This window comes from Salvelinus fontinalis, chromosome 26 (assembly GCF_029448725.1).
Source record: "Salvelinus fontinalis isolate EN_2023a chromosome 26, ASM2944872v1, whole genome shotgun sequence".
Lineage (NCBI taxonomy): Eukaryota > Metazoa > Chordata > Actinopteri > Salmoniformes > Salmonidae > Salvelinus > Salvelinus fontinalis.
The window spans coordinates 26,676,599-26,703,731 of record NC_074690.1 but is presented as its reverse complement, the minus strand read 5'-3'; the positions used below and the strand labels follow the sequence as shown (position 1 = coordinate 26,703,731).

The 27,133-nt window shown below is 42.0% G+C and overlaps 1 protein-coding gene and 1 long non-coding RNA gene across 2 annotated transcripts in view; both read left to right on the top strand.

Moving 5' to 3' along the window:
• The first annotated feature begins 3,151 nt into the window (after window positions 1-3,151).
• LOC129824535 (uncharacterized) lies at window positions 3,152-6,561 on the top strand. Its single transcript, XR_008754761.1, has 3 exons — window positions 3,152-3,382; window positions 3,745-3,812; window positions 5,136-6,561. It is a non-coding gene; the product is annotated as an uncharacterized LOC129824535 (long non-coding RNA).
• Window positions 6,562-15,829: 9,268 nt separating this feature from the next.
• The window catches only part of LOC129824021 (tenascin-N-like), a 31,713-nt gene continuing 20,409 nt past the window's right edge, over window positions 15,830-27,133 (top strand). Inside the window, exon 1 of the mRNA XM_055883289.1 lies at window positions 15,830-16,039. The gene's annotated coding sequence lies outside the window, so the exon portion shown is untranslated. The remainder of the gene's footprint in view (window positions 16,040-27,133) is intronic.

The window sequence follows — 27,133 nt, the reverse complement described above, 5'->3', positions numbered from 1 at the left end:
TCTCCGAGCTGCCCGAATATACTCCAGATTCTGGTGGTCGGTCCAGATGAGAAAAGGGTGCTTAGCCCCCTCAAGCCAGTGTCTCCACACCTTCAGAGCCCTGACCACCGCTAACAACTCCCGATCCCCCACATCATAGTTACGCTCCGCTGCACTGAGCTTACTAGAGAAGAAAGCGCAGGGGCGGAGTTTTGGTGGCGTACCCGAGCGCTGTGATAGCACGGCACCCACCCCAGCCTCGGACGCATCCACCTCCACTATGAATGCCAAAGAGGGATCCGGATGCGCCAACACGGGAGCATCCGTGAACAGAGCCTTCAACCTGTTGAAAGCTCCGTCCGCCGCCGCCGACCACCGCAACCGCACCGGGCCCCCCTTTAGCAGTGAGGTAATGGGAGCCGCCACCTGGCCAAAACCCCGGATAAATCTCCGGTAGTAGTTGGCAAAACCCAAAAACCGCTGCACCTCCTTCACCGTGGTTGGAGTCGGCCAATTACGCACGGCCTTTATGCGGTCACTCTCCACCACCACCCCCGAGGTGGAAATGCGATAACCCAGGAAGGAGACGGCTTGTTTGGAGAACACACACTTCTCAGCCTTGACGTATAGGTCATGCTCCAGCAGTCTGCCAAGCACTTTGCGCACCAGAGATACATGCGCGGCGTGAGTAGTTGAGTAGATCAGAATGTCATCGATATACACAACTACCCCCTGCACGTGCAGGTCCCTGAGAATGTCGTCTACAAAGGATTGGAAAACGGCTGGAGCATTCTTTAACCCATACGGCATGACGCAGTACTCATAGTGGCCCGATGTGGTACTAAATGCGGTTTTCCACTCATCTCCTTTCCGAATACGCACCAGACTGTACGCGCTCCTGAGGTCCAGTTTTGTAAAGAACTGCGCTCCGTGAAATGATTCCACCGCCGAAGCGATGAGAGGTAGTGGGTAACTAAACCCCACTGTGATGGCATTTAGACCTCTATAATCAATACACGGACGCAAACCTCCCTCCTTTTTCTTCACAAAAAAGAAACTCGAGGAGACGGGTGAGATGGAGGGCCGAATGTACCCCTGTCCCAGAGACTCCGCGACATATGTCTCCATAGCCAACGTCTCCTCTTGGGACAAAGGATACACGTGACTCTTAGGAAGCGCAGCGTTAACCTGGAGATCTATCGCACAATCCCTACCCGGTCGATGTGGTGGTAATTTCGTCGCTTTCTTTTTACAGAAAGCGATTGCCAAATCGGCATACTCGGGGGGAATGCGCACCGTGGAACCCTGGTCTGGACTCTCCACCGACGTGGCACCAATGGAAACTCCCAGACACCTTCCAGAACACTCCTCTGACCACCCCTGGAGAACCCCCTGTCTCCACGAAATATTGGGATTGTGCCGGGCCAACCAGGGAACACCCAGCACCACTGGAAACGCAGGCGAATCAATAATAAAGAGACTGATACGTTCCCTATGATTCCCCTGCGTTACCATGTCCAGGGGAACTGTGACCTCCCTGACCACCCCTGACCCTAATGGCCGGCTATCTAGGGAGTGAACGGGAAAGGGAGAATCTATCGGCACAAGCGGAACGCCCAACTTCCGGGCGAGTCCGCGATCCATAAAGTTCCCAGCTGCACCTGAATCGACTAGTGCCCTATGCTGGGAAGAGGGGAAAAAATAAAGGAAAAAAATTGAGACAAACATGTGACCAACAGGGGGTTCTGGGTGAGTTTGGTGCTGACTCACCTGGGGTGATCGAGAAGCGTTCCGCCTGACATCTCGACTCCCAGACAGACCCCCCCAGCACCGGTCGAACGTGTGTCCTCTCCGACCACAGTTGGTGCAGGGGGGGCCTCCTCCTCCGGTACCCCTAGGCGCGGCCCCTCCCAACTCCATCGGGATGGGAGCCGGGGCGCTGGGTGGTGGAACGCACAGGACCCTCTCCGAACGCCCGCGGGCAGCCAGCAGAGTATCCAGTCGGATAGACATGTCAATAAGTTCATCTAGAGAAAGCGCGATGTCCCGACACGCTAGCTCCCTGCGGACGTCCTCCCGGAGACTACACCGGTAGTGGTCAATAAGGGCCCTGTCGTTCCACCCTGATCCCGCGGCCAAGGTCCGGAACTCCAGCGCGAAATCCTGTGCGCTCCTCTTCTCCTGCCTGAGATGAAATAGTCTCTCACCCGCCGCTCGGCCGTCTGTGGGGTGGTCAAACACGGCACGAAAACGACGGGTAAACTCCGGGTAGTGCTCCTTCGCGGAGTCCGGGCCATTCCAGACTGCGTTGGCCCACTCCAGAGCACGACCCGTTAGGCAGGAGACGAGGACACTCACCCTCTCCGCTCCCGAGGGAGTGGGGCGAACAGTGGCCAGGTATAGCTCCAGTTGGAGTAAGAACCCCTGACAACCTGCCGCTGCTCCATCATAATCCCTCGGGAGCGTAAGACGGAGCGCGCTGGAGCCGGGGGATGAAGAGTCCTGGGGGGGGGGAGCCGAAGGTGGAGAGAGGAGCCCACTCCTCTCCCATCGCTCCATTCTCTCCATCATTTGGTCCATGGCGGATCCGATCCGATGGAGGACAGTTGTGTGGTGGAGAACCCGTTCCTCCATCGATGGGAGAGGGTTGGCTGCTGCTCCTGCTGACTCCATTTAAATTGGTGCGGGATTCTGTAACGACCTGGGTGTCGGTGGGGTGTGAAATCAGACGCAGGAACAGCAGAGCTTCAATGCGGTGATATTTAATGCCTAACCGGCAAACCAAAATGTCCAACACGGACTTACTGGGTGTCATAAACACCTGTCCTCTAACACGGGAGACAAACCCAGTACACAATACAAAACCCACTCCCGAAATCCACAGCAACAGACGAACAATCCCGCACAAAGAAGCATACAATCTGGCTGGCTAATAAAGCCACACTAATTACCAATTACCCCAAACCAGGTGATACAAATAAACACATAGGGAGGGGGAGAAAAGGATCAGTGGCAGCTAATAGGCCGGTGACGACGACCGCCGAACGCCACCCGAACGGGAAGGAGAGCCTGCCTCGGTTGAAGTCGTGACACCCTGTGTCTTCTTAATCTGCACAAATGAAACATATCTGGACGATGTAAAACCTATCATCTCTCCCTTCTGTTTGAATAATTCTCCCACCTGTCTCCTGATTCTGCCTCTTCCTGTCCTCATCCTGTTAGTGGTTCTCTCCTCTTCCTTCAGATGAAATATTGTGTCTAGTGATGTCCGATTGCCCAACAACCTGCCCACTCGACCAGACCCCAACCCCTCCTCCCTCTTATGTCTGACCACTGGCTGCTTTCTCTCCAACTTCGACTGCCAGTCGTACCCCTCCTCAAGAAACGAACACTTCTCAAACAGGTATCCTTTCTTTCTTTTCTATCTATAAACTGTGTCGGAACAGCACTGAACAAATCAGATTCAGTTGTTAACTAAACACACAATTCATTTGTGCTATATCTTGAACTTAGCCCGCCTTCAAGACCGAGATTTTGTATGTCGGTCTAGCAGTATAACACTAACCCGTCATGCGAGTTAATTACCATCATGCGAGTTTATTACATGTTGCCTTTGACAGGAAGCAGAATGGAGCATGTGCGCGCAAACATTGACATCTATGTTTGGTTTGATTTGAAGGGGGGGGGGGGTGGTAGCATCTAACAGATTTATTTCATTATTTCCTTGACACTGCTTGGTGATGCAAACAACGCATATCTTTTCAGAACCATCCACTGACCACAGATATACCCTCCGACATGGTAAAAAGACAGCAAAACCGGCACAGACACAGGTCAGTAAATAAGTCGCACGGATGGTTTGTACGAAAGGTTTCCTCTCTCGAGCTGTTCTCACACTAGGTGTGACGTGGGGCTCAGCGGTGGTAATTTACATTTACATTACATTTAAGTCATTTAGCAGACGCTCTTATCCAGAGCGACTTACAAATTGGTGCATTCACCTTATGACATCCATATTAATGGATAACGGGTTGCGATCATTTCGGTTATAAGGGTGCTCTTACACTCTGGGTATTATATTCGTGCATGCATTCCATTTTGAGAATTAAAGCACCTTAGTGTGCCTTTTCAGTGTATTTGGCCTGTTAAGAGAGTTAGTAATTATTAGTTGGTCAAGCCTAAGATGTCCTTTTTTTTTTTTTACTATTTTTTATTAAAACTATATACAAGCTGTAGAAGAGAATATACTTGAGTTCAACACTAACGGAATTTGACTGCAACAGCCATAACTAGCATGTTACGTTGGAAATTGTATTAGCTCCCACCCTTTCCGGGGTCATAGGAATGAGTCATATTCCATCCATCCAGTAATTTTTAATGGCCTTGTCATTAATGTGTTACTACTGCCACCTAGTGGTGCTTTAGTTCAATCCCTTTATATGCCATAACATTGTTATAGTGATGCCTTTATAGTTTATATTGTAAGTGGTGTCATATAATGTCATTGTATTTCTATGTATGTTATCCTGATATTAATTGCACTTTGTATTCTGCTCTCTCCTAGAGAAACCACACATTCACTCTTCCACACCCACAGTTATGGATCAGTGGTACACGCAGTAGCCTTCCTAGTGATAAACCCTTACACATACTTTGCCTGTTAAATACTGTTATTCCTCCAAGTAATCTACAAGTCAACCGTTCACTGTGCATTGCCACCATTGCGTTCTAACTGGCACCCGGAGGTGAACATGCCCAAACCAAACCAGCAACCTAAGAATAATACAGTCCTTTAGCCCTTACATGCGAGGAACCTCAGATATTCTTGTCCAATTTGTTTTAAAAAGGAGGCAAAGCAAGAGGACGTGAGGAATTGAAGAAAGACACATTGAGAAAGAGCTTATCCCTGAATCCCAAATCAACCCCTAGCCCTTACACCCTATACACTTGTGTAGACCTGAGCGGATTGGATAGGTGTAAGCAATATGGGGACAATTTAACCGGGCCTGGATCTACCTGTAACCTGTGTGTTTTCTTTCTGCATCCTTCTATGCCTCTGTCTCTGTCCCTTTCCCGTTAACTCTGCTCCTGTTCTTCAGGATCTAGGGGTTCTGTCATGCTCTGAGACAACTACTGTATCCCTTCCCCTTCCCCAGACCTGGACCCACCTGATGTCCTCTAGGTGCTCTGTCATGCTCTGAGAAGCCTACCGTATCCCTTCCCCAGACCTGGATCTACCTGATGTCCTCTAAGGGTCTGTCATGCTCTGAGAAGCCTACGGTATCCCTTCCCCAGACCTGGGTCTACCTGATGTCCTCCAGGGGTTCTGTCATGCTCTGAGAAGCCTACGGTATCCCTTCCCCAGACCTGGGTCTACCTGATGTCCTCTAGGGGTTCTGTCATGCTCTGAGAAGCCTACGGTATCCCTTTCCCGGACCTGGATCTACTTGATGTCCTCCATGATCAACCACCCTCCAAGATTCCACTTTTCATTACATTATCTACAGCTACTGTTAATGTCATGTGGTTTGATCTAATCTGCTATGGACCTGACCTTGACATATCATCCTGGGCACAGTGAGATACACTGATGCACCACATACGCTAGCACTGCAAACACTCCAAGAGCAAAGAAAACAGCTGTGCATGGACTTTACAGACTCCGTCTTCAAGTCCACCTTCTGAGACTGGCTGCCTGTCGAGGGAAAGTGACTGGCAGAACCACCTGTAGCATCCACCTCTTTTCTATCCCACACGCCAGAACTGAGATTTTTTTTAAATCAGACCCTACTTCTCCCACGACTGTCCCCATCTCATATTATGTACTTTACTTGTCATTTATACTTCTGTTTTCTCAACTAAATTGTATTTTATTGTTTGTGTTGATGTTTGCCTATACTCATGTATTTCAGTCTGTAACTGCCATGTGGGTATATACAATAAAATCAACAAGTTCATGACACACCTCTTACACAAAAAAATGTCAGGTTGGTATTTTACACAGGTTGTTCATTTAAAACTTCTTATGGCTGGGGGCAGTATTGAGTAGCTTGGATGAATAAGGTGCCCAGAGTAAACTGCCTGCTACTCAGTCCCAGAAAATAAGATATGCATATTATTTAGTATATTTGGATAGAAAACACTCTGAAGTTTCTAAAACTGTTTGAATGATGTCTGTGAGTATAACAGAACTCATATGGCAGAAAAAAAACTGAGAAAAAACTAGCTTGTGTTCCATTGCATTTCTGAAGACAAAGAAATTCTCCTTCAACATTATTGAAGATTTATGATAAAAACATCCTAAAGATTAATTCTATACATCGTTTGACATGTTTCTACGGACTGTAACGGAACTTTTGGACTTTTCGTCTGCTTGCACCTCATGAATTTGGATTACTGGGTTAAACGCGTGAACAAAAATGGGTGGTATTTGGATGATGTCACGTGAGTTTGGGTGGGCATTCTATGTCTGGTGTTCTATGTTGTCCTATTTTTGTATTTCTGTGTGTTTGGCCTGGTATGGTTCTCAGAGGCAGCTGTCTATCGTTGTCTCTGATTGATAATCATACTTAGGTAGCCTGTTCCCACCTGAGTTTGTGGGTGGTTGTTTTCTATTTAGTGTATGTCACCTTGCAGAACTGTTCTTTTATCGTTTTTGTTGTTTTGTTCTAGTATTCGTATTCATTAAAAGGAATTATGAATACTTACCACGCTGCACCTTGCTCTTCTCCTTCTCCTCTATACGACGATCGTTACAGATGTACTTTATCGAACAAATCAAACATTTATTGTGGAACTGGGATTCCTGGGAGTGCATTCTGATGAAGATCATCAAAGGTAAGTGAATATTTATAACGCTATTTCTGACTTCTGTTGACTCCAACATGGTTTTGTCGTCTGAGCGCTGTACTCAGATTATTGCATGGTTTGCTTTTTCCGTAAAGTTTATTTGAAATCTGACACAGCGGTTGCATTAAGGAGAAGTATATCTCTAATTCTGTGCATAACACTTGTATCTTATATTAAAGTTTATGATGACTATTTCTGTAAATTGATGTGGCTCTCTCCAAAATCACCGGATGTTTTGGAAGCAAAACATTACTGAATGTAACGAGCCAATGTAAACTGAGATTTTTGGATATATATATACACTTTATCAAACAAAACATACATGTATTGTGTAACATGAGGTCCTATGAGTGTCATCTGATGAAGATCATCAAAGGTTATTGATTAATTTTATCTCTATTTCTGCTTTTTGTGACTCCTCTCTTTGGCTGGAAAAATGGCTGTATTTTTCTGTGACTAGGTACTGACCTAACATAATCGTTTGGTGTGCTTTTGTTGTAAAGCCTTTTTGAAATCGGAAACTGTGGTGGGATTAACAACAAGTTTATCTTTAAAATGGTGTGAAATACTTGTATGTTTAAGGAATTTTAATTATGAGATTTCTGTTGTTTGAATTTGACGCCCTGCACTTTCACTGGCTGTTGTCAAATCGATCCCGTTAACGTTTTAGGGATATGGGGAAGCAGATGCTAATATATGCATATTATTATTACTATTGGATAAAAAACACTCTGAAGTTTCTAAAACTGTTTGAATTATGTCTGTGAGTATAACAGAACTCATATGGCAGGCAAACTTCCAAACAGGAAGTGGAAATTCTGGGGTGGTTGGTTGATGTTAAACTCATCGTCTATTCACATCCCAGTAAGTTATGGATCCGTTCGCACTTCCTACGCCTTCCACTAGATGTCAACAGTCAGTGAACGTGGAATGAAGCCTCTAGTGTAATGTGGGGCCTGATGGCAGCTATTTGAGTCAGTGGTCTGGCAGAATGCTAGTTCCTGGTCACGCACACTAGTCATGATATGGCCATGTGTTCCATTACTCTGTAGACAAAAACGAATGCTCCGGTTGGAACGTTATTGGATATATATGATAACAACATCCTGAAGATTGATCGACCTGGAATATAACTTTTTGAAGTTTTCGTTTGGACATGTGAACTAAACGTGCTAGCAAAAGTAGCTAATTTGACACTAGTAATGGACATTATCGAACAAAACAACGAATTATTGTGGAACTAGGATTCCTGGCACTGCATTCTGATGAAAGATCATAAAAGGTAAGGGAATATTTATGATGTAATTTCGTATTTCTGTTGACTCCAACATGGCGGAGAAATGTTGTGTATTTCTGAGCGCCGTCTCAGATTATTGCATGGTATGCTTTTTTTTTTTTTTGCACAGCGGTTGCATTAAGAACAAGTGTATCTTTAATTATATGTAGAACATGTATCTTTCATCAAAGTTTATGATAAGTATTTCTGTTATTTGACGTGGCTCTCTGTAATTACTCCGGATATTTTGGAGGCATTTCTGAACATGGCGCCAATGTAAACCGAGATTTGTGGATATAAATATGCACATTATCGAACAAAACATAAATGTATTGTGTAACATGATGTCCTATGAGTGTCATCTGATGAAGATTATCAAAGGTTAGTGATTCATTTTATCTCTATTTCTGCTTTTGTGACTCTATCTTTGGTTGGGAAAAATGGCAGTGTGTTTTTTAGATTTGGTGGTGATCTAACATAAATATATGTTGTGTTTTCGCTGTAAAACATTAAAAGAATTGGACACGATGGGTAGATTAACAAGATGTTTATCTTTCATTTGCTGTATTGGACTTGTTAATGTGTGAAAGTTACATTTAAAAAATTTTTTTTTAGAATTTCGGGCGCTGCCTTTTCAGCGGAATGTTGTGGGTGTTCCGCTAGCGGAACCCCTGGGCTAGAAAGGTTAACGGGATCTTAGCCGATCTCAGCCATAAGAGGTTAATTAATTGTTGTAAATCCCTGTTCGTATTTGTGAGTTCAACATTATTCAACTGTCTGTTGTGTCCTGCCATAAATTCAACTACAAGTGTACTGCTGTATTACTGAGCTATGCCTATGCCATGTGGTGGAATAGGGGAGGTAGGGAAAAATAATCATAATAGGACTAATAGCATACTTTAGTAAGACAAGGGAAGGGAAGCTCAAAATCAAAATATGCCAGCCAGAGAAGCCAGTGTATGAATTGAACTGATTTGCACATGAATGAAGTGTTAATGGGGGCTCACTTTGCGATCTGTAAGGTAAGTTAATGCACAATTTTCTTTGCTATTTCGAAAACTAAGTACAGTTTTTAATGTTGTTTAAATGTTTAGGTACCCAAAAGTAGTTCAAAGTAATGTTTTTATCTTAATCAGCAAAATTGTCACATAAATGAGCTTTGTTTACATACCTCGGCTGAAAATATTGTCCTTTTGGCTGTAATGATCTCAACGCATTAGCTCATCACACCGTTGATATAGCGAAGTGCGATAATAGCTTCTCGAATCCCATAGTGACGGGACACTTTTTGGCAGGGGGACACTATTTGACATGACAGACCCCCATTTCATTTCTTTGGCACTCTCACCAAGGTATCATATTAACATGGCATAAGCCATGGCAAAATGTGTAGAATAGCAGGAATTTAGCTGTAAAACTGAAATATTTTCTCCGCCCCATGGCAAAATGTGTAGAATTGCAGGAAACAAACTCTAAAACTTATTTTTTCCCCTCGGCCATCACATGGGAGGCCACTAAAAGGTTTTGCCTGCAAGGTGGGAGGGGGGTCCCCCACATTTTTTTCACTCAGGCCCCCTAAAAGTACCCTGCCTCACCCACACACTTTCAGACAATATGCATTTCCCTTGTTTCATATGGTTGTAGTATTTTAAAAGGCCTGATGTAAAATGCAGCACAATTTACTCCCATCTACTACATCATTCCACATTGACTTAATCAGTGTCAGAGCCAGCTCTCTAGTTCAACACAAATACCTTCATCAAGAAGAGTTTAGACATTCTTTCCACTGTTATGGAACAAAGCAGACTGATTTAGGTGTAAACAAAATGCAAACTTTCAACCGCCGGTCTACTTTCAGGAGCATCTCAGGATCGAAGGGTAAAACGCGGTGTTTAAAACACACTGTTTAGGTTTCTATGTCCTCCTAACAATAGGGCAGTTAGACAGCTGGTGGGGAAGTCAGAAGCCTACATACCTTTGCCTTAATAAGGATTCAGTAGAATATAGAATATATTAAAGTAGTCTATCAAACCAGTAATCAAATAGGACCTATCATCCTGTGATTGAAAATGTACCATTAGGACTAAACAATGAAATGTCCATCTACCTGGGTGGGCGTTATAAGATTTGAGTCAACACATAAAGTGTATTCGGCTGCAGAGTACAGACCACACAGAGTCACCCTGCAGGTAGAATGTTGCTAGCACACAGTTTTTACATACTGGAACTGTACCCTCTTTGGTGCTGCTATGCAGTGACATCACTGAGCAAAAGTGCAGCTGTGTGATAAGCAGTCAACAAAGGGTTAATAATAAATACACAAGCGTTCCTTTGTCATATTTCCCCCACCAGGAAAGTGTATGGAGTACTAGAAACTGAACACTATACATCATGTTGCATTATCTACATTGTGATGGGGATGTCAGTTTAGGCTAACCAAACAATAAGGGCATACTATTCCATCCTGTAATACCAATTAAAATACGCTTTTGTAAGCATTAGCATTTTGTTAAATGGAAAACAACTGGATAGTCTAATGCCTAATGCCTGAATACTGTGCCCAAAGTCGTGGTAATAATTAATTTAGCTGGAGTGTATTATAATCAGCTCATTCATATGGCTTATTATAATCCCATAATTATCATCACTGCAGAGAATCTGTAACAGGCGTACCTGAATATGAAAAAATGTAGCAATGACACATATCTTTATTTCTACTCCACAGTTAAACAAATTACTCTTAGTTTCTGCAGGATGTCGTCAAGGTTGTACCAGGGATGGAGGCAGACTTCAGACCTGGCTACTGTACTGGACAAATTCAAGAGGCCCATTATTTACATCCAAATGTCCCTGAAAGACTGCCAAATGAAAGGAACAGTGCAGGCCTATTTTTAGGTTTGAATCAATCATTGACAAAGCAATCATACATCAACTGTGAAACTAATCTAACAACGTGTCCACCTACTTTAACATCCACGGACAGACTAACATGACATAAATTCAAACCAACCATTTAATGGCAGAGCCAATGTAGGTGTTTCAAATGAGAGTGTTCAATAGGCATTTATACCGCATGTGAATTTTTCCTAAGGTCATGCACTGTCTGCCTTGGGGGCAGTTGACTTCAGAACCTTTGGAATGTGCAGCATTGCCCTGGTGAGGGTGTGTCAATCAGGAGTCCTGAGACTATTCTGTCATTACTCAGGGGTTCCAAAGAGGAGTCTCTCCCCTCTCCATTTCCTCAATTTAATAGTCATTATGAACCATATGCTATATCTCTTATAGATAACTATCCGATCAAACATAATGTAGTGCAATTGTTGTCAACTATGATCGATAGGAGACATCATGATATGTGATCTGGAACATTTGTTTGGCGAAGTAAAAGGGTGTAGTTCTGTTCAGATTAACCTGAATTTCTAAGAGGGGTTACATTATAGTCATGCTTTGTGTAGGCTAATGGTAATAAGCTTTCATTGTTAAATTGACACATTTTCAATTTGTTTGATAATGTTGAATCATTTGTTTGACCCTTCATGTATAGCCATTAGTCGAAGGATGTTTTGTCCTCCTCATATTATGACTGTTTTGGCATTAACGAGGATATAAAGACACCAGTGAGCTGCAAGCTCACAGCCAAGCATCACAATAAAGCCCAGGCTACTCCATTTCCCACTGTAACTGTTAATCCCATCAAAACACAGAGAACAAAGCCACTTTCATTTGATTTGATCCAAAATGCCAAACAAAATGATAAGGGGAACATTACGTTTCTGAATAGTTTCAGAGCAGCGTCTGTTAACTCACTTAGGGTGGGACCACCAGGACCAAAGTGAGATCCTTAAAGCTCAAGCAAGAAACTTTCGACCAAAGAAATCAGGCGTTGTAGGGTCGTTATTTTAGGTTGCTTCCCATTGTGCAAAAACTGGTTGAATCAACGTTGTTTCCACATCATTTCAACCAAAAATTAACTTTGATGACGTTGAATCAACGTGGAAAACTGATTGGATATGCCAAGTCATCAACGTAATAAGCGAATTTCATATTTTTTTCACTAAATTTTTTACCTAAATCCTATGACGGGGACATTTGGTTGACAACTCAACCAAATGTACAGTACCAGTCAAAAATGTGGACACCTGCTCATTCAAGGGTTTTTCTTTATTTTCACTATTTTCTACATCAATCTATGAAATAACACACATCATGTAGTAACCAAAAAAGTGTGAGATTCTTCAAAGTAGACACCCTTTGCCTTGACGACAGCTTTGCACACTCTGATGATAATGACAAGATAATTAATCTAAGGAGGACCAGTCTAACCTAAAAATGTGTAAGGGAGGATTTCCCCATCGAGTGTCAGTCAAGGTTACATCCTTTTGGAATTACAGTGCCTGGATTTCTTGTTAAACTTCTCAGAAAATGCTTGAAATTTCAAGAAATTATCATATATCAATATTGAGTGTGCAGTTTGTATCATTGAAACTCTACTAGAGACACACAACTGTAATTCATGACATTTATGAGGTTTACAAGGGAGTACATCTGTGTTGTTACTGGATAATTTGCATGACAAATTACAAAGACTGACAGTACGTCTTTGTATTTTTCTGTGCAATCCTTGCCGCTTTTCACATATGGTTGTCCTAACAAGAAATATATTGCCATCAAGAGATTTGCTATTTATGTTTCTGGGGAAAAAATAACATGATGAAATATAAGTGCTAGGGCGAGCATACAAAGGTGTTCCATAAATTATGCCCAGTATTTACACAGCAGCCAACCCTATCTGCTGATTCCAACCACCTGAACAGCAGCTAGCAGAAGGGTGACAGCAATAACAGCGATAAAATGAATTTCACATGGCTTAAGTTAAATACAGTACTTCTGAGAGGAAAATGTGTAAATTGAGGTAAAAAAAAGCGTAAAGGAATAGAAACAAGATTCTGCCACTGATATGAACATTCCTTTGAGGCTGTGAATAACAAAAAGGGAATTTGGGAATATCCTCATGAAATTCAAACCGTGACTAACTGGGACTCATCAATGTAGAAAACTGTTGAACAAAATTAAAACACAGCAGCCTTTTGAAGTGTACTCTACTTCTTCCCCAAGTACATTGAAACCATATTTACATATTGACAGTTAATGTTCCTCTCTGTGGAATACATGCCTTTCTGTCATGTTACTCTTCAGGGTTATGGAGGTTTTGCTTAGTAGGCCTGTCATCGGCTCTCGTCACCCACTGAAGGAGTTTAATCATGTCAGAACTTGGTTACTTCTAGTAGGAGAATGCATGGGGGAATCATGCCATCTGCGACTCATTCACACTGTTCAAATTAGTTGCTATAAAGTACTACCTAAATCCAAGACATTACTTTAAACATCTGAAAGGTGGGCTGACATTTTTAAGTATGTAGTTGATCTTACAGGAGAGTTAAACAGTCAAACTCAAACAGCAAAGCTAGCTGCAGCTCTGGCTATTATGTTACCTGAATGAATTAATACATCTCCCTGCGCTTATGAGCTCATGATTAGGGACAGAAGTGTAATGTGATAGGATTCTCATCATACGAAAGGCTTTTTCAAACAATCCTAAGGACATAGTATCTAAAAAGGTAGTATCAATTTTATTTTGGGATTTTACCCCCTTTTTCTCCCCAATTTCAATCTTGTCTTATCGCTGCAACTCCCTAACGGGCTCGGGAGGCAAAGGTTGAGTCATGCGTCTTCCGAAACATGACCCGCCAACCGTGCTTCTTAACACCCACCCGCTTAACCCGGAAGCTAGCCGCACCATTGTGTGGGAGGAAACACCGTTCACCTTAAGTCAACCTGTAGGCGCCCGGCCCACCACAAGGAGTCGCTAGAGCACGATGAGCCAAGTAAAGCCCCCCCGGCCAAACTCTCCCCTAACCCGGACAACGCTGGGCCAATTATGTACCGCCCTATGGGACTCATGATCACGGCCGGTTGTGATACAGCCCGGGATCGAACCCGGCTGTGTAGTGGCGCCTCTAGCACTGTGATGCAGTGCCTTAGACTGATGTGCCACTCGGGAGGGGCGGTAGCATGTCATTTTATCAGATGATATCCCTCTACTCCAAACAGAAATGGAGCCAATGTTTGTGAGTCTTTCAGCTATTTCCTGGCTCTCTGTTCCCAGACCTCCCACATCACTTTCCTCATCAAAACATTGTAATTTCACTGTGCATGCTGAGTCCCTCGCTAAGATTCAGGCGCATTAACAAGAATGAAGTAAGTCTTCATTTCATTTTACGTCATGCTAACATCTTCACATGTTTTACAGAGGAGATGATCCAATGCTAGACCATGCTATATAATGCCAAGGGCCATGAAAACTTGATAAGCTTGAACATTCAGTTGAATGTTCCGAGGTTATTTCTCAACTCAGAGGAAGAGTTAATTGCCTCTACTGGCTTTTATCATGTGCCATCTGGTTGTTCTAGAATCTTCACACAGTATGGTTCCAAAAGGGACATTTCTAACTATTATCTGATTTGAGTCATTTCTGCAGACCAGTGAGTCTCTAGCTCGGTGAGCTCCGGGGTGAAGTGTTCCTTAGGTACAGATCTAGGATCAGTGTCTAGGGGCAACTTAACCCTTCACCACCTTGTGATTTCAATCAGTAGTAAGTATGTGTCCTTTAAAGACCATCACACCTGGCCTCAGCTCCAGCTCCAGTTTCACTTGAACTATTTCACAGACAGCCGCTATGTCACAGTAATGTGATACCATATGATATATTTAGAGACAAACAGATGCCGGTGAAAAATATTACCAACCTTGACACCTGGAGCCTTTGGTGATGCTGCATGTCCATTAGACAAGGGTGGGTTGATGTGTGGGCGTGAATTCACGTTGTTGCATTGGTTTCTATTGTATTTGTGTAAATATTCTTATGTAATTCATCTAAATACTTAGGGAATCAATTCATAATAATCCAAACACTTTGGTACATACAATAGATCTAACTTTATCCATCATTTGCTATTGTCTCCTGAAGTGTTGCACAATATGGTCTGAAGGCTATTTCTGATGGTGGTGTTTGTGGTTTCGTACTAGCTTAGGAGAAGTGTTAGCCTGCTGTTTTCTCACAAAAAGATCTGTCTTTCCTTGTTCTTCAAATGGTAAGAACATTTCATAATGGTGCTGTATGCATAAGCCAAACCATGTACAGTATGTATAAACGATTAAATATGTTTTCTTTTGTTTATTTCAGACCTATCAATCCTTGTAAGAATGACCACATGTAGTGTTTTAGTAGTTAATGTGATGATGCATAAAATCATATTGTAACTAAAGTCTATAATCTCTTAATCCAAATTCACACTTCAAATAGGCTAATAAAGGTTGACTAATCTGATGGGAAATTGATTTCACGTCACAGATATGACTAGATCTATTTTTTTTATGAATTCCGGATTTTTCTTGGCATGAGCTCAACTCTAAATCCAAACGTTCTATGGTTGCCTTGCAGCACATATTACTCCTGCTCAAGTGATTCATTTCCTTCCACCGCTGCTATTGTAACAGAAAACATATAAAAAAGTTTATAAAACAAAAAAAATGGTAGTGAAGGGGTGAGAGGCAACATGAGTGAGGGTCATGTTGATGTAGGTGATTAGCCCCAGACTGAGGAAGAGGGAATGACTCTCATTATCTCTCTCCATTCCATGATTGAGGAGCAAGAGAAGAGACACTCCCAAACTACTTCCCATTGGCCATAGGCCTTTCGGAGATGAAATTTAACGACTTGAAGGAAAGACTGTTGCTGCAGGAGCCACAGAGGCATTGGTTATAAGGGCACTTTCAAACTCCTGCTCTGAGCTGGTCAACAGGTATCAGAGAGAGAAACAATAGAGCGACAGATTCTCAGGCTTTCAGAGGACGGAGTCACAGGGAATTGCAACGGTAAGTTAAACACTGCTTTCTGTTATCATTGTTTTATTATTCAACATTGATTTTGAGAGGCTTTGTAATATGTGAACACAAATTTGTTGTGATTGTGAGTTTGGTTGATTAGTGATTTGCATTTGATTTGACACATTTTTGTTCATAGGATGACCTGTTTAATATTTCACAATTATTTTGTTTAATGTTCTTCTAACAAATGCAGGTATAGACGAGATTCACACTTACTGCTGAAATAAGTAATTACAACAAAAAAGTAATACGTACAACGGAATAAATCATTTGCAATGTTACTCCTGTTTCAGGAGTCATCATAAGATACAGCATATGATCAGGAAAATTGATTTTCATCAGAGCAAATGAGATGTTAACATACAGTAGTCCTTTAAACAAAGATATGAAATGATTATAACAACTTCCAAAACTAAGTTCTTTCAGTAGAAGGTACACAGTACAATAAATGAATGAAAGAAACAAAAAGCAATCTGTTGATATATTTATTTTCATATTTTGCATCAACCCCCAAAAACGACATGAGTTGTGACTAAGGCATCAAACCCAATACGGTTTAAGGTCCATTTCCTTGTTTTTTTTACAAAGTTCTTGAATAGTTTCAGTTTTTAAGGAAAATAACCTGCATTTATTATACATTTTCCTATTCATGACCTTCTATTAACCTGCCTTCTCATCACAGACTAAACTCCAGCCTCTCTGGTACCAGACTGAACTGCCGGGCAGTCAAGCATGAGACTAACCACTAACACGTTATACCTCAGCTAGCCAGACATATCTAGTAGGGACATAGCTGAAATCTTAGAATGCTATTAGATGTCCTTACTATGAGCTTAACACAGGTTTTTATTTTAATGTAAAACTTTTCATTGAAGGTGCTATTTTAGTTTCCAGGAAAATGAACAGTTGTAGGCTTCATAGACATTATGTACGGTACTTGCAGGTCACTCAACTTGATGAATATGCTACTGTACTGGTTTAAAGTTGACTTGGAAGCAGTGATAAAACAAACAACAGATGTAGAGTGTTGCCTGCAGCTAGCCATGAATGGGGTGGTTTCTAATATGTGAGCATTACATAAGGCCAATGGAGTGACTTCTGGGCTCTTGTAACCTTATCAAGGTTTTTGTGGTTTGGATGGCAGGACCGACAGACAGAGCAGTGGGATATGAGTTTTAGCTCAGACTTACTCTAATTGCTTTCAGGTTTTTCTGCCTACAAGCAAAGGGAAATTCAACAAACGTTGCAAGTTTGCAACCACATAAAGACCATGAGCTCTGAGCTCATCCCAGGCTGTTGGTCCAATTCAATTCCACTTGAAACGTAAAAGAGCAGACTGCCTTTTGTCTGTCTGTTGGTTAATGTGTCTCAGGAGAATATGGGGCATTGCACAACATCAGTCCTTGCTTGCTTCCCTTCCTTTCTCTCCTCCCTGCACAATTATTTTGGAGGGAAATTAGGTCACTTTGAGGACCTGAGATTGAATGCATTCACAGTCTGACGCATTTCTGGTTAGTGAGTGAGGGGACACTTTCTACCTCCTCTTATGCCATAAGTACACTGAGTGTACAAAACATGAAGGACACTTTCCTAAAGCCAGCAGCATTGCAGTTCTTGACACAAGCTGGTGCGCCTGGCACCTACTACCATACCTTGTTCAAAGGCACTTAAATATTTTGTCTTGCCCGTTAACCCTCTGAATGGTACACATACACAATCCATGTCTCAATTGTCTCAAGGCTTAAGGTTCAACAAAGAGTAGAGGAAGCTCAATTTTACCAACCAGTGGAACACTGTTGAGCATCTACACTGAGTGTACAAAACATTAAGGACACCTGCTCTATCCATGACATAGACTGACCAGGTGAATCCAGGTGAAAGCTATTATCCCTTATTGATCTCTCACTTGTTAAATCCACTTCAATCAGTGTAGCTGAATGGAGACAGGTTAATTAAAGAAGGATTGTTAACCGTTAGAGTCTATTTGAATAGCTGTTTGAAGTTTACTCTGAGCACTACTTGCTAGTCTGCAATGCATGCTGGAATTGTTCAGGTACTTCCTGCCAATCCCGGTTGGAAGTCTATCAAACTTCACAGCTAGTCGACAAGTCTGCAAAGAAAATGGAGGCTGAAAAGAGGACAGACATTTTGTCTATTTTAATCCCTTGTTATGTGAAGGTAATTCCCCTGTGTGTCCATGCCAACTTTGAGCGTGGAACTGAGGATACTGTTTTCTTGACACTTTTGAGCCTGCTACGGCTCTGCCATGTCTGACATGTCTGACACGCATCACATGGATTGCCTCCCAAATGGCACCCTATTTCCTATAGGGTTGAATAGGGTGCCATTTGGGACACAACCATGGATTAACATTGAGGAGAATCATCAGGCTTACTAATGTTTCGTTCCTGCCTTTCCTGCCCTGCAGAGATTTAGAAGTCCGTTGCAGCCATTTTTTCTGACCTGGAAGATGGCCACATTGGAATCTTCTCCAAGACAAATAAAAGTCTGAAAATGGCCAGCATCAAATAAAACCTTGACAGTGAGCTATAAAGGAGCTGGTTAAGGATCTGTGTGCGCCAGCGCCTGGTCATTCCACAGGGCTGTATAATGCTCCTGTGATGTGGGTTATTGTAAGGCTGTCATTGACTTGCTGGTCTCTCCCCCTGGTCTGATCTACTGTATTTCCTGGTTGCTGATACAGTGCCAACTACTGTAATTACTGACAGAAAGTCAATGGGGCTGAATGGCCATAGCTGTGAAGTCATAGGCTGTCTGAATTTCTATGGTCTGGCTACTCTGACCTCAAGTTTTTCACTCACTGAGTTTAATAGCAGACACAGGACTCCCAGCAAACATGGTGGAAATATGGAGTGGCACTAACAAAGCTTGCCAGCTTGTAGTCCTAAAACCCAGGAATAAGTTACCTCTGGTTCGTTCAGCCATCCCTATGTGGAAAATGAATGGGGAAAGAATAGGGTTTTGTAATATACACATAAAACAAGGTCTGAGGTTAACACAGGCTTAGGAGACCTTAAACGTCTTGTTCTATGAGATAATAGCAGCCAGTTAACATTACCTTTATGTATTATGAAGCTTTTATGCAATGTATGTGTTTTTTTATCATTACATAAATTCTGATGGTTATCTCATGGCACAAAACATATAAGTTCTCCTAAGCCTGTGTTTACCATAGACCTTATTTTCAGAGTTATTTCTCGCTATACAGTTACTGTAAGTCATTAACAATATAGCCAACATCATTTCTTCCAACACATAGCCTACTGATACTAAATTTTGACAAATCTTGAGCCACTGAGAACTCTACTATTGGGTGGAAGCTTAATGCTAAGGGTTATTTGACAAAATATCATTATTTAACAAGAATATGTTACAGAGTGCACTGTGCTACATTTTGTAGACTTGACCCTTTGCCAAAGTTTAAAACAATTGTGTTATTCATTTTCATTTAGACTAATGTTAGCCATTTTCTTTTAGGCTAATGCTAACCATTTTAATTTAGTGCAATGATAGCCATTCAAAGGAACATTAGCCATTTACTTAAAGTAGCATGCTGGCTACTCAAAATCAAATCAAATCAAATTTATATAGCCCTTCTTACATCAGCTGATATATCAAAGTGCTGTACAGAAACCCAGCCTAAAACCCCAAACAGCAAGCAATGCAGGTGTAGAAGCACGGTGGCTAGGAAAAACTCCCTAGAAAGGCCAAAACCTAGGAAGAAACCTAGAGAGGAACCAGGCTATGAGGGGTGGCCAGTCCTCTTCTGGCTGTGCCGGTGAACAGGTCAGGGTTCCATAGCCACAGGCAGAACAGTTGAAACTGGAGCAGCAGCACGGCCAGGTGGACTTTGGACAACAAGGCGTCATCATGCCAGGTAGTCCTGAGGCATGGTCCTAGGGCTCAGGTCCTCCGAGGTTCCACTTCCTGTAGGTCTGATGATGGATTAATGGCAGCACAAAGAATTGTTGATTTTGAGCACACTTGTTGACATTTTGATGTTCCAGCCAATTCTACTTCTGTGTCCAGTGGGAGGCTCAGTGTGTTTCTTTCAACATTTTTAAGATTCTACACCTGTTTTTCTCTTCTTTGATGCTTAGAGAGCCATGTTTAGATTTTTTGTTTCAAACTGGATAATTTCTCCTATAATGTTCAAAGCAGTGTCTAAGGAAGTATTTTCAAATTGGACACTGCTACATATTTCAGTTGCAATATTCAGTTTGTATTTGTATTTATTAAGAATGGCAGCAGCCACTCTTCCTGAGGTCCAGCAACATTGAGGCAGCCAGTAGTATCAAAAACATCAACTCTTCACCCTGTGTCTGACAGCCAGCAGCATCTAAGCCATTATGTCAATCTCTGTTGACACAGTCACTGATGTTGTAGGCTGCTTATGATGCCATAACACCTATGCCATTGCGCTTATCACTTTTAGGTTAGGCTCAGAAGAAGCTGGTGGGAGGAGCTATAGGAGAATGGGCTCATTGTAATGGCTGGAATGGAATAAATGGAAATGAGTCAAACATGGTTTCCATATGTTTGATGTGTATGATACTGTTCCATTGATTCCATTCCAGCCATTATAACCAGCATGTCCTCCTATTGCTCCTCCCACCAGCCTTCTTTGGCTAGGCTACTTATTTTCAAGATCCATCAGGTGACTACATGGGCAAGCCTCAGATAGCAGCACATGTCACAGCAGACACCAATGCAATTACTTCAGCCTGTAGATGAGGTTGTTAGTGTTGAGTGATATACTAATTGATGTAGATTTCTTTATACTGGTATACAATGTTAAAGGAACCATCTATTTGCCTAATTTGTTCTCTCATATACACTTCCCTACGCTACGTATTTATTTGGACAATGAAGCTAAAACTCTTAATTGGATGGATTACCGAATAGGGATGAATATTTTACGAAAATCTACCAAGTTTCAATATTGGGAATAATTTGTTATCCCGAGAGTCCTAGGAAATACTGCATAAATGTGACATTTTAAAAGCGTTTAAAACCAAGATATTGTCACTATGCCAGGGTTTTCCCAAAATAAGAGGGGTGCTGTGCCACCTTGTCGGCTTGATTAGGACACTATGTAAAGATTTCAGAGCAAATTAAACTGTTATTTTGTAATGATAGAGTAACTATCTTTGATCGCCAATGACATTGTTGTGAGTTGCAAAACAGGCCTTTCATAAATTCTGAGCGTTATTATGTTCCTCAATGAATTCAGCGCATTTCAGCAGTAAGGCTATCTCGACACAGAGCGCTTAGGACTCATTGTCGAATCATACAAAATTTGTTTAACGCCAGTCAAACAAAAGTCAAATGACCAAAGTTGCTAAGCTTGCTAGATAACCTCCTTCAACAAATGACAGAATACAGTGCCTTCGGAAAGTATTCAGACCCCTTGACTTTTTCCACATTTTGTTAAGTTACAGCCTTATTCTAAAATAGATTACATTTTGTATTTTTTTCATCAATCTACACACAATACCCCATAATGACCAAGCAAAAAACGTTTTTTAGAATTTTTTGCTAACTTATTAGAAATAAAAAACTGAAATATCATATTTACATAAGTATTCAGACCCTTTATTCAGTACTATGTTGAAGCACCTTTGGCAGAGATTACAGTATCGAGTCATCTTGGTTATGACGCTATAAGCTTGGCACACTTGTATTTGGGGAGTTTCTCCCATTCTTCTCTGCAGGTCCTCTCAAGCTCTGTCAAGTTGGATGGGGAGCATTGCTGCACAGCTATTTACAGGTCTCTCCAGATGTGTTTGATCTGGTTCAAGTCGAGTTCTGGCTGGGTCACTCAAGGACATTCAGAGACTTGTCCCGAATCCACTCCTGCGTTGTCTTGGCTGTGTGCTTAGGGTCATTGTCCTGTTGGAAGGTGAACGTCCTGAGCTCTCTGGAGCAGGTTTTCATCAAGGATCTCTCTGTACTTTGCTCCCTTAATCTTTGCCTCGATCCTGACTAGTTTCCACGTCCCTGCCACTGAAAGAAATCCCCACAGCACGATGCTGCCACCATCATGCACCATGGGGATGTTACCAGGTTTCCTCCAGATGTGATGCTTGGCATTCAGGCGAGGGGTTAAATTTGGAAGACCCATTTCAGTTGAAGGCATTCAGTTGTACAACTGACTAGGTATACCCCTTTCCCTCTCCCTTTCCCTTTCCAAAGAGTTCAATCTTGGTTTCATTAGACCAGAGCATCTTGTTTCTCGTGGTCGGAGTCTTTAGGTGCCTTTTGGCAAACTCCAAGCGGGCTGCCATGTGCGTTTTACTGATGAGTGGCTTTCGTCTGGACACTCTACCATAAAGGCCTGATTGGTGGAGTGCTGCAGAGATGGACTGTCAACTGTGGGCCCTTAAATAGACAGGTGTGTGCCTTTCCAAATCATGTCAAATCAATTGAATTTACCCTCAGGTGGACTCCAATCAAGTTGTAGAAACATCTCAAGGATGATCAATGGAAACAGGATGCATCTGAGCTCAATTTTGAGTCTCATAGCAAAGGGTCTGAATCGTTATGTAATTTGTATTTGATTTATTCAATTTTAGAATAAGGCATTAAAGTCAAGGGGTCTGAATACTTTCCCAAGGCACTGTATCTCCTATATTCGTCAAAACTGAATTGATTTATACAGATAGAAGGTCAGCTCATGAATAACGGAAATATGAAGAGTGGAAATTGTTTAAATATCAAGTTATCTTAATGGGGACCAACTCTGTTGAATAAATATCCATATCTACTGTCATACTGTTTGTTGATCACAAAGAAATTACTACCATTCCCAGCCTCCCCTACGAGACAGCACTGAGAAGTGGGGGAAATGTTATAGTGGTCTTTTGGCATGGATAGGCGGGAAACGTGCTTTGATAATGCAATTTATGGATTACAGAAAAAAGTTAGGAATTTTTATGCAGGATTTGGGATTTGGGGTTTAATTGGGATTGGGACTGGATAGGAAAATAGACCACGTTCTAGGACAGAATAGAATTTTCCCTCATGCCTCTGAATTGTTAACAGAGTTCATGTCACTGACAGAGATGCCTATGTAGTGAATTGTGCATAGGCCTATCACATGTCTGAATAGTCACAATGAAAGCTCAAAGAGGCACATGGTCTTTTATAGGCTGTAGGGGTTTCCTGTAGGGTTTATTAACTGCATTCGGGTCGCGTGTGCAGTCCAGCAGTGTCAATTATACGTGTGCTTTGAATTTATGGCAACTTTGTGTGAAGAAAATACGCTAGGCTAAAGGCTTCTACGTGACAACCTGTTTGGATAATGTGCTATTTTTTGGGGGGGGGTAATCTGTTGCTGTGTATTTTGTGAAATTGTATTAGTGGCGACATTGGAGGAAAATTTAATTTCCCTGGTTTTGTCTTTTTTCTGGGGTGTGGGCGTGGGTGAAGATTGTTCCTGGGACAGTTCATTTCTAGTAGGGGAAACCGGGGATTGTTGTAACACTTTTGGCATTTTTTTGTAAATTTCTCAGAAATTGTTTGAGCTACTACATTCAAAATGTGATAGGATCAACTTCCATCTGTCTGCTACAAATTTAAATCAAACAGACAAGGAGTGAAATGTTACAATTTACCCCATCTCCTGGATCAGTTGTAACAAGCCTTGGGGTGAAATATAACAGTTTGAAAAAATGCTTAAATCACGACATGCAACAAGATATTGAAAGGATTTATTGAGAACATGAGAACAACATTGCAATGTTTAGCATTTTGTTTTGCAGAAATAATAAAGTCATAATACAAATCATAAAAATGTGAATTATTTTTACACTCCATTAACTAGCCCTTCTCAACTAAACAACATCTGACAACTTAGCAGCATCTGAACTTAACAACGGAATGTTCGTGGTGTGTGTGTGTGAGTGAGTGAGTGAGTGAATTTGAGAGAGAGCGCTGGTGTGTGTGTGAATGTTGGACATGTTCAATCAGAGTCACAGTTATGACAATGGTATGGTAGTGCTGGGGTACAGGCTTGGTGGGCCCATCATTTGTGTTCCCAGCGATGCACCCAGATGTTAAAACTATCCCTGACCCAATTTTAGCTACATGTTACAACTTTAGCATTGCTAACTTACATCAAATGAAACCTGAAATAAGTTTGGTGAATCGAACTACAAAGCAGGTGATAACATCACAAAACAAATTTGGCCCCAAAAATTGCTTTCTTACCTCAAAATCAGATTTTTAGCAATAAAATGTGCAGAGTTTATCACAGGGTCTTGCTTCTTCACATGAGGGTTGAGGACTAAACTGAGCATGTGCAGAGTGAGTCACATGATTTTAGATTATTTCTGATTAGAGATATTAAGAGTGTTGCAACTATCCCGTGTTACAGCCTTCCTCGGTCTCCCCTACAGAATGACACAGTGACCTGTGGTGATGTTGGTGGCTGGGTAAACACGGGCTATTATCAAAGCCAGATTTACTCAGAAATAAACATTGATGAAGCCCAAGTTCACCATACAACAGATCGCTCCAACAACCAGAGTGACATACGCTATTAACCGAAATTGACAATCGATTTTCACCAAATGTAAATACCAATGTAGCCAAGCAATAGCCTTCAATGGCGCATATTTCATATCATCCAACAAAATGACACTGCTCTACTCAGCTCAGATTTATGTAACTGTAACGGATGTGAAATGGCTAGCTAGTTAGCGGGTACGCGCTAGTAGCATTTCAATCAGTTACGTCACTTGCTCTGAGACTTAAGTAGGGTTTCCCCTTGCCCTGCAAGGGCCGTGGCCTTTGTGGAGCGATGGGTAACGATGCTTCGTGGGCGACCGTTGTTGATGTGTGCAGAAGGTCCCTGGTTCGCGCCCGTGTCGGGGCGAGGGGACGACGTAAAGTTACAACTGTTACATTGATGCTGTTGACCCGGATCACTGGTTGCTGCGGAAAAGGAGGAGGTTGAAAGGGGGGTGAGTGTAACGGATGTGAAATGGCTAGCTAGTTAGCGGGTACGCGCTAGTAGCATTTCAATCAGTTACGTCACTTGCTCTGAGACTTAAGTAGGGTTTCCCCTTGCTCTGCAAGGGCCGCGGCTTTTGTGGAGCGATGGCTAACGACGCTTCGTGGGTGTCAGTTGTTGATGTGTGCAGAGGGTCCCTGGTTCGCGCCCGTGTCGGGGCGAGGGGACGGTTTAAAGTTATACTGTTACATAACATCCACAGTTACATAAATCTGAGCTGAGTAAAGCAGTGTCATTTTGTGAAATGAAATGTCCAAATAATTTGCAACGCAAACTCCATAACCTTTCACAATGGATTTACAATTCTTCTAATGCTCGGGGCATGCAAACACACAATAATATGTAAGGTTCTAACGAAATTCTCATATCAACAATTGAAACTACTAAAAATGCAGTTTAAACATCAAAAAAGTGTCTCATCAAAAATAAATGATGAAACCCATACAAAACAAACTGCAAATGCATTTAACAAGTTTGTACAGTCACAAGCTTGATGTCGTCATTAAGTGCTAGGAATAAGGGACCAAATACTAATATTTTGACTACTTTAATACAAAGTGAATTTGTTCAAATACTTGTGACACCTTCAAATGTGGGGACTAGATACATGAAGTGCCTTCATTTCTAAACAATAAGACAGATATGTATGAAAATAGCCTAAAATAAAGTAAAAATAGCCTCAAATTCTGTACTGTCTTCTCATATGAAACATTTGATCTTGTAATGAACACGATGGGAGACAGAGAGCTGGTTTCAAGCACAGGGTGCAGCAGGTGTTTATTAGGACCACAGGAGGAGGCAGGTAGCCGGGTCCAGGGGCAGGCAGAAGGTCATATACAGGGACTCCAAAAGGGTAACAGTACAGGCAGGGAAAAGGCTAATAACGTAGTCCGGGAGATCAGGCAAGAGGTTGATGACAGGAAATGTGATAGGCAAAAGTACAGGTAGGGAATAGGCAAAAAGGCGTCATTAGTGATGTTGGCCAAAACTACGATACACAGGAGGACTAAAACAGAAATAAACAGCGCTCTGAATAGAATGTGTATCAAAACAAACAATAGTACACAATAATGGGGTGCAAAGAACTGAACTAGATACTGTATGTAAATGACATACAGGTGTGTGAACAGGTGATCAGAATTCAGGTGATTGGGATCTGGAGAGTAAGCTGCGTTCAGGGGATCTATGTGTTGGAGAGTGTGAGCTGGAAAGTGGGCTGGAAAGTGAGCTGTGTTCAGGGGATCTATTTATTTGAAAGTGTGAGTTGGAAGCAGACGTTACAGATCTCAAATCCAAAATGCTGAATTATAGAGACAGATTAAAAGTTTTAGCTTTACTGGTCAAATAAATACGTAGGGGAGTGCATGTACTATATACAGTATCGATGCTCAGGTTAAATTAGCCTAGTATTTGTTCATGGTTGAGTCATTTCACTTCTTCGATAGTTTTACATTGTGTGCTCCTAATTAACTACCCCTTTAGTGTTTTTGCACTTCGTGCATATTCCATTGACCAATCACCATTCCTTTAAAAGTAACCCAAGCTTTTTATTAAGCATGTATGCTATTACTGTGCGAATTTTCCAGTTGTCAAGCACCATGGCCTCTCTTTCTGTGTAGAGCAGAGCAGACAGTCACTTCATTTTGGTTTTCAGTTTCCACAGACCACACAAGTTCAAACCTTTTCAAATGACTGTGTGCCAAAGAGGCAGTTGTTAAATCTAACATGCTTGAGAAAGAGGTCACTTATATTCACCCTAAAGGTTTGAACCAAGTCGTTTCAAAAATATATTTGGCCCGTTATTTTGATATCATAGCCTATAATTTCGGTTTCCGAGAAAGTCAAAAAGCTGGATGACATCACTGTCAACATGACATAATTTGGAAGACAGGGTTCCATGCTCCTTGAAGCCCTTATGGCTGGCTGAGCACAATTCATGGTTAGGAACGTGGAATAAAAACCTTCTTAGTTGGAGTGATGACTGCTGGCTTTCTGCTGGAAATTACGACATGCTTCATGTCCCTTTTGTAAAACATAGGCTGCCT